We start from the raw sequence: 8,156 nt of genomic DNA, 5'->3' as shown, positions 1-8,156 counted from the left end.
TGGCAAATGTGTAGGTTAATTCAAACACATAAGAACAGTACAAAAAAAACCTACAATTTGGGGTCCTTAATGTCAATTTGGAGCTTCAAAGTCATGTTTTTAATTCATTTGGCCTCATCACTGGTATATTAGTTTCTTACTGCAAATGTTACAATTTGCTGTGACTTAGAGGCTTAAAAAAACACAAATTTATCACATTGCAATTCTGTTGGTCTCAGCAAATCAGAGCGTGGGTAAGGCAATGTTTCCACTAGAAGCTCTCCGACAGCTTCAGGAAATAAGTCATTTCTAGCTAAAACTCTCCCTCTAGGTTTTGAGGTTGGTTATTTCCTTGGTTTGTAGCCACGATACTTAATCTTCAATCCCAGCAAAGTTGGGGTGAATCTTTCTCACACCACCTTTCTGGCTCTCCTTCTTCTGCCTCCCTCTTCCACTTATAAGGACTCTCGTGATTACACTGGGCCGAGGTGGATAATCCAGAAAAATTTTCCCACCTCAGCCAGCTGATTAGCAACCTTAATTCCAACTGCAACCTGAATTTCCCTTTGTCACATAACGTATAATATTCATAGGTTCCAGGCATTAGCACATGAACATCCTTAAGATGCCATTAATCTTCTACTATAATATACTTCTAATTCTTTAATATACAGTGAGCCATGTCCAGTCATGTCGAATCTTTGTATTAAGGTAAACTTGGCTTATAAACTGATTTTTTAATCATAAAAATACTAGTAACAAAGTAGCCAGTAAACAGAAATGCAGACAAAGAGGTCTGGACACTATTTCACACTTGCTTCCAAAGACTAAAATATTTTTACTCTATAGTCCAGCAATTCTACTCTTAGGCACTTCCCCAAGGTAAATGAGAAGATATGTTCACAGAAAGGCTTGCATGTGAATGTACATGGCAGCTTTGTTTACAATAGCCAAAAGCTGGCAACAACCCAAATGTTCAAGAACAGCAATACAAAAAAAACTTTTAACCAAAAAAAAAAAAAAAAAAAAAAAAGAACAGCAATACAGGTAAACAAACTTGGTATATTCAGAAAAAGGACTAAATTACTGAAGTACTCAACAATATGGGTGAATCACAATATCATTTCGTTGAATGAAAGAAGCCATAAAAATAAATAGAAAGGAATACATACTATATGATTAATTTACATGAAATTTGAGGACAGGACTAATAACACATGATAGAAGTCAGAAGGTTTTGGCCCTAGTGGGAAAGTGATTGGAAAGGGCCAAAGGGAATTTTTTAGAGTGTGTGCATGGTGGTTATTCAGGCATATACAATTGTCAAAATTCATTGAACTTAAGAACTGTGCAATTCAAATAATCTATCCAAGCTCTCTGGTAACTATCTAGATAGTATCTGAGTAACTTCAAACTCTACCTATCTTGAACAAAAAGTTTTAGTTCCTTTGCTATTAAATTTACTCTCATTCTTCCTTTTGTTAAAATTACTTCTAGGGAATCAGTAAGAAGCTCATTTATTTTTGGATCTAAACAAAGTAGCCAAACACATAAATTGCCCCAATTTAAATGTTTTCCCATGCACATAATTATCTTTGGGGAACAAATGTCCTTGCCTTTTTCTCATGGGCTGATGCTTTATGTATTCCTCTTCCAAATTTATAATCCACAATGACTGTACTCAGTGCCACAGGAGAGAGGTGCATTATTACAGGCTCATTACCTTTAAAAAGGTGTGTATCTATTTCTCATTAATTAGAATGAAATAAGATCAAATAATAGCCCAATTCATGATAATTTCTGTTCTTGTAATTGACATCATCAAACAAATGAATTCAAGAACAATGAATATTTTCAATTAGAATTTCTTCAACCTTATTTACATTCAATTTTCCCTTATAAAAATTTAAATTCAATCAATTTTTATTTACTGAAAGTATATCTGTAAGAAGCTCACACTAATTAGATCTGAAGTACAAAATTCAGTTATATAAGGTAAGTCAGGTTAAAATCATTTGTCAAACTTCAAATTATAAGTAACTTTCAGATAGTTTCTTATTATACACTTAATACTTTCTGTGTCAAAATCCTTTGTATAAGTAACTTTTTAAAAACTAAATGCTTTGAACTTCATATTTTCTTATCCTTATCAATCTATGTAACATTGTTTCACTTATTCTGTCTAAAACTAAGGGTGATATGCCAGGTTTTCTTGAAGTAAAGCTGCAACACAGTCTTAACATAGTAAATTCGACAACTCTATATATACATTATTCCAGGCTTATCACAAGGCTAGCTGCCATCTGTCACTATTACAATACCAGTGATTATATTCCCTATGCTGTACCTTTCATCCTGGTGACTTATTGTGACATGTCAGTTTTAATTATATTCCCACTAATTCCAAAAATACTACTTTTCCTTAAAAAAAATCCCCAATAAATCCTAATTTTTCAAACTTGAACTTGTTTTCCTATTTCATTTCATGTTTCTGAACATTTAGTAACATCTGGAGCCATATATTTAGTTTTTAACTTTGAAATTAATTTAGAAAAAACTATGGATCTCAATTTACCAATGAATCAGTAAAGAAATAGACACTTTTTTTCGATTCAAATTTATCCTCATAAACACGCACAAAATTAAGCCAATTAAAGAGTGAGCATATGCACATATTGACTAAATAGACATTTTCTTGTTATGAGTCCATAACAAAAGCCAAAAACAAAAGGTAGTCTTAAAAAGACATACATTTATAGGTGTCTATACTATCATACCACATAAAACATACTTTGTACAGAGCACTTCTGAGCTGTGGAGACTGTTCTGTGGGAGGAAGGAGCCTGGGAGTCAGCCCCCTAGTGCGCCTATATCAGATCCCCCTCACCCAGCCAGACCTAGTCTAGCCCGTTCAGACTCAGCAGCCATGGGCCATGGCTCCCAATGGAAATTATATGACATAGAATATTTGGGGTGATATCTTCCTGAAAGATCTTCAAGAATTACAGGAAACAAACAAACAAAAAACCACTAATGCATTTGAGAAAATGTAACATTTAAGGGGAGGGGGAAAACCCTGCTTTCCTGATCTGCAGCTTGGCTGGATGCTAAGATGTCTGTGGATGTTAACAGCCAGGGGCAAAGAGGACTATGACCCATATCATGAGGAGGAAGAGGATGAGGATCCCAGGGGACACAGAGAACCATTAACTGGGAGTAGCCTGCAATGTGGAGCAGCACGGGGCCGAAGATCCTGATGAGTTCACTGCTTGACCTCTAAAGAGTTCGAGTGCCCTCGAGAAGCATATAACCAGCCTAGCCTCTGTCCTAAAGGCCAGTGATGCTCACCACCATTAGCACATCATATGGCACTGGTATCTCATGTAGTTGCTAGACTTATATTAATTAATTTCCACTGGCAAGTTGGAGAGATACTGGACAGATACAAGTCTGATTCTTCTCAGCTACTCATTGAGGCTCAAGTTCAGCCCCATCCCTCAAAGCATGTCCCTGCAGACCACCCCCTTCACCCACTGCACAGTGGGCATGCAGTTTGTGCAGAAGAACTACTTTCTCTGGCTTATCAGCACCAGTTTTGTTGCAGCTTCTGGGAGCAGCACTGTTCAGTACTTGGATGGGTGGGGGAATCTCTTGCATAACTCAGGACTGTCCACTCCAAACACTAGAGAACTTCGTGTTTCCATTGTTACCTAATGAAGAATTGAGAGACAAATACAGGGGCTACCCTTTCATTCCTAGCTCCAGCTGTGCTCTGGTGCAGATTGCCCCCTGGTGATTCATGTATAGAAGTCCAGAGCTTGCTAAGTACAGTCCAATCAGTGCAATGAGGTCTTCTGTTTCAAGTTGTCAAATGTGTCATGTGCCAGTCTATGCCATGATCTGGAAATGGCTCAGGAAATGTGCTGGTGACTCTGAAACAGCCAACTACCTAGGTGCTCACGCTAAAGACTATCCCAAGTGCAACTTCTGCATTGAGAAGAGCAAAGGCTGCAATCACATGTGATGCTCCAACTGTAATCATGACTTCCACTGGATATGTCTAGGAGATTAGAAGACCCACAGCAGCAAGTACTATAACTGCAGCTGGAACAAGTAGAACTCTGACACTGTCGACCAGATCCAACAAGCCCCGGCCAGGAAGAAGTCCTTGTCCTACTTTGAGAGGGGGAAAGCCATAAGAGTTTGCAGCTGAAGGTGCAGATTTAGCAGTGGATTCATGAGAAGATTCAGAAGAGGGACATGAACAATCTGGGGACCTGGAATGACTGGCAGCACCTACAGAATGCTGTCACGCTCTTGGCCAAGTGCTGATACACCCTGCAGAACCCATGTCCATGTACATATTACATGGAGTCTGGACCCAGGAAGAAGCTATTGGAACACCAGCAGGCTCAGCTGCAGGCTGTCATGGAAAGTGGAGTGTGCAGACAGCTATGACAATGTGGGACTTAGAAAACCAGGTGCACTCAGCAAAGCAGTGGAGGAAAAGGCTAATGAAGGATCCCCATGACACCTAGACTGGGACATGGACATGTTGGAGTGAGGAAGATGTGGCTGTGAGGTATCCTGGGTGACCTTTCATGACCCCAGCCACAGTCGGGGCCCTACTCTGGGAGACACTGGCCATACACCATTTAGTTGATTTCTGTTTTCTTCTCATCTTTTTTTTTTCTCTCTCTCTCTCTTTCTTTTTTTTTCCTACCAGGGTAGAGGCCATGTTGAATTGGCCTCTTTTTAGGGCTTTTAATTCTGACTGGACAGTTGTTGGGAGGAAGGAAAAGTTTTATTTCTGAATGACTATTAATAGTATTAGGTCATTACAACTTTGTAATTTTTAAATTTGTATAATTAATACCAAAAAAGGCAAAGCATAGAATTACACAGAACCCTTTAAAAATAAATTGGCATCGGAGTGTTTTAAAAAATTCTTTGTACAGACTTTAATGGTGTTTGCTGAGCTGAATTCACATTGTTATTGATACACACATCTATCTTAGACAATATTAAATTTTAAAACGTTTAAAAGCCATCTTCAGATTGAGGGATTACTTATTTGCCAGAAAAAGGATATTGAGTCCCTCAGAGAAATATAAACTCACAAGTCTTTCTTCTGTGCTGCCCTATACAGTGTTTTCTGCAATTTCTTCTAGATCTGTACAAATCTTAGTCAGTAGACTTAGACTCAACTATTATTAGGAAGGATTCATCCTGTTTGGGGAAAACCAGTTTAAATTTGTATATAATAGAAAAGCTTCTCTAGACAATTCAACTGTTAGCAGTTTTCTCCTGGAATCAAAGAAGTTAAAAAGAATTACCTTGTGGACACTGTATATTCTACTTTGTTAATTAAATTTCTTATAAGTCATCCTTAACTCCTTTCTATCATTGTGAAGGACACTTAATTTTATTGTATTCCTAAATAAATCCAATCTGATTTAATTCTTATTTGTCTCTCCTAGAAAACTTCAGTTACCTTTTCACTACTGTAAGTCAAAATAGTTGTAATTTTACCTATTGTATAATTAGTTTATATTTATACCCATTGTATACTCACTGGCCACACTACCTTGTCTTGCCGTTTGCATGTGAAAACAAATACTCTACTTATTTGAATCCACACCTTTAACAGATATGCCCACTAGAGTTCCCTGATTTACGAGAAAAGCCTCAGGATTACCCTGAGATCCGCTGTGATAAAGCCCCTCAATTCCCCATTAATCTAATGTAGATTCTTCCACTATTAATGAGAAGGTGCTTAGGACAGCTGGAGTTGAAGTGAATGTTTAGGCCGGAAGTTCCCTTATCATTAAAATATCACAACTGCACTGACACCACACACTTCTTTGTGTTCAGTGTCCCCAAATTAGAATTTATTCTGTTGGATACACTATGCTTTTCTATCCCTATCCACATGTAGCCTAATTTAGAAGCAATTATTACATATCTAACCAGATGCTAACAGATGAAAGTAAACAGAGGCCAAGAAAGAGAAGAGAGTGTCTGAGAGTGTCTGTGTGTGTGTGTGTGTGTGTGTGTGTGTGAGAGAGAGAGAGAGAGAGAAAGAAGAAAAAGAGAGTTTGATTTCAGGCTAATTCAGAACTGTTGATTAGAAACAGTCATAAGACTGTTTACAGCATGATAACCTTGCTTGCTCAGCAACCATATGTCTTGCTCAACAATCAATTACTGAAAATATGGACTGTATCACTGCAATAGGCATTGTGAGGGATACAAAATCTATTAACTGAGTTGTAAAGTAAGTGCACAAGTAACTAGCCAGTTTGGTGTCTAAAAGAGCTCTTGGCTGACTATGGCATTGGAGAGTAAAGTGGTGGCCCAGGGTCATGGTGCCAGTGCTTGAGTCACTAATTAGTAAATAACTAGATTGCTTCATGGGATGAGGGCAATGAGAAGGGATCACCTTCTGGCCGCTTTGACAGAAGTTCTAATGCTGCTGGCATGCTCCCATTAGCTTTTCCCCATTGTCTGGTCCTCCAAACAGAATATCCAAGAGTCACCCAGCATATCATAAATACTTTTTTCTTTGTACCCTTTTTATGAATGTCCTTGTTCTAACAAATGGTTTCTTATTTCACTTTTAAAATCGTAAATATGTTCAATTGTGTAAAAATTAGTACCTTCTACTGCTGGGTCTTCTTGCATCTTGCAACAGCAAATTTTGTCTGCTTCATGGTCACTTGCATTGCTTAATCTCAAGGTGACTTCTATTTTTTGGACACGTGACCCCAATCCTTGTGTGTGTGTGTGTTTAAACTTCTCCCACTCTGAGGAATAATGGGTAGATCTGCATTTTAGGTTTGTTTCCACTGACGTCACATAGCCTGGATGAGATCAACAAAATGTGAAGATCCAGGAAAGTTAGCTTTAGCTAAAACCCCAAAGGGCTCATTTTCAGGCAAAAACTTTCATGTCAAATGTAAACCCAAGCATTAGAGACGATAGGGCCAGATTTTAATCTAGAGAATGCTACATGATGTCCTGTCTTGAAACTCCCAGTGATTTAATCAGACTGTCTTCTTATCATTTGTGATGATAAGTTGTCATGAAGATCTGCCCCCCAGGTAAGCCCAATGTTTGAAGCAATAATAAATTTTACCACATTCAATTAGTCCAGGGTTTAGGATCTGTTTCCACTTTTATAGCTCTCCTCTTGTACAGAGGTCTTCTAATAAGTCATAGAAGACCATGCGCCTAACCTTACATTGCTCTTCTTTACAGTATGTTCTCTACTTCCACATTCCCACTTTCCCTCTAGGCAGACAACTTGTCCCTGAGAATTCGACAGCGCTTTATATTTAAGACTATTTTTATGAGGTAAGCACAATTTCAGCAATGGAAAAATAAACTATAGGAGATATAGAAAGTCAGGTCTTCCCCTCTGTGGTTCTGTTCTGGGCACTATCTCTATGGTTTGAAATAGGTAACTGAGAGAATCAATGTACCAATGTACATTCCCACAAATGGTGTACAAGGGTTTATTTATTTTTTTTCTCCACATCATCCACACTTATTATATCTTGTCTTCTTGGCAATAGACATTCTTTTTTTTTTTTTTTTTTAAGATTTATTTATTTACAGGGCACCTGGGTGGCTCAGTGGGTTAAGCCTCTGCCTTCAGCTCAGGTCATGATCCCAGGGTCCTGGGATCGAGCCAGGCATCACGCTGCTCTCTGCTCAGCCAGGAGCCTGCTTCCCCCCATCCCTGCTTCCCTGTCTCTCTGCCTACTTGTGATCTCTGTCTGTCAAATAAATAAATAAAATCTTAAAAAAAAGAAAAGAGAGGTTCTCGAAACTGGTGAACACAGACAATTCCTGAAAGTTTTTTAATACTAATAATGATCAGAAAGATTAAAAAAATAAAAAATTAATGAGAATTATACCTAAACAAAGCTTATTAGTTGCAGGTCTTCCATACATTATTATCTAAATTAATTTTTGGAAAAATATGCAAAAAAACCCCACAATTCTTTTCCTTTTTTTAAAGAAATTGGTAAAATCTGTAAAGCTCTAATTCTGTTTTTTTTTAATATAATTTTTTATTTTTTATAAACATATATTTTTATCCCCAGGGGTACAGGTCTGTGAATCACCAGGTTTACACACTTCACAGCACTCACCAAAACACATACCCTCCC

General features: G+C 37.8%; 1 pseudogene across 1 annotated transcript; it reads left to right on the top strand.

Annotated features, from left to right (window-relative positions):
- The first annotated feature begins 3,091 nt into the window (after positions 1 to 3,091).
- Positions 3,092 to 4,437, top strand: LOC309868095 (E3 ubiquitin-protein ligase ARIH2 pseudogene; annotated as a pseudogene). Its single transcript has one exon. The product of its transcript is annotated as an E3 ubiquitin-protein ligase ARIH2 pseudogene (transcript).
- The last annotated feature ends 3,719 nt before the right edge of the window (positions 4,438 to 8,156 follow it).

Source organism: Mustela nivalis, assembly GCF_964662115.1.
Source record: "Mustela nivalis genome assembly, chromosome: 6".
Taxonomy (NCBI): Eukaryota; Metazoa; Chordata; class Mammalia; order Carnivora; family Mustelidae; genus Mustela; species Mustela nivalis.
The sequence above is the reverse complement of the archived record's forward strand: the minus strand, read 5'-3'. Positions and strand labels throughout refer to the sequence as shown.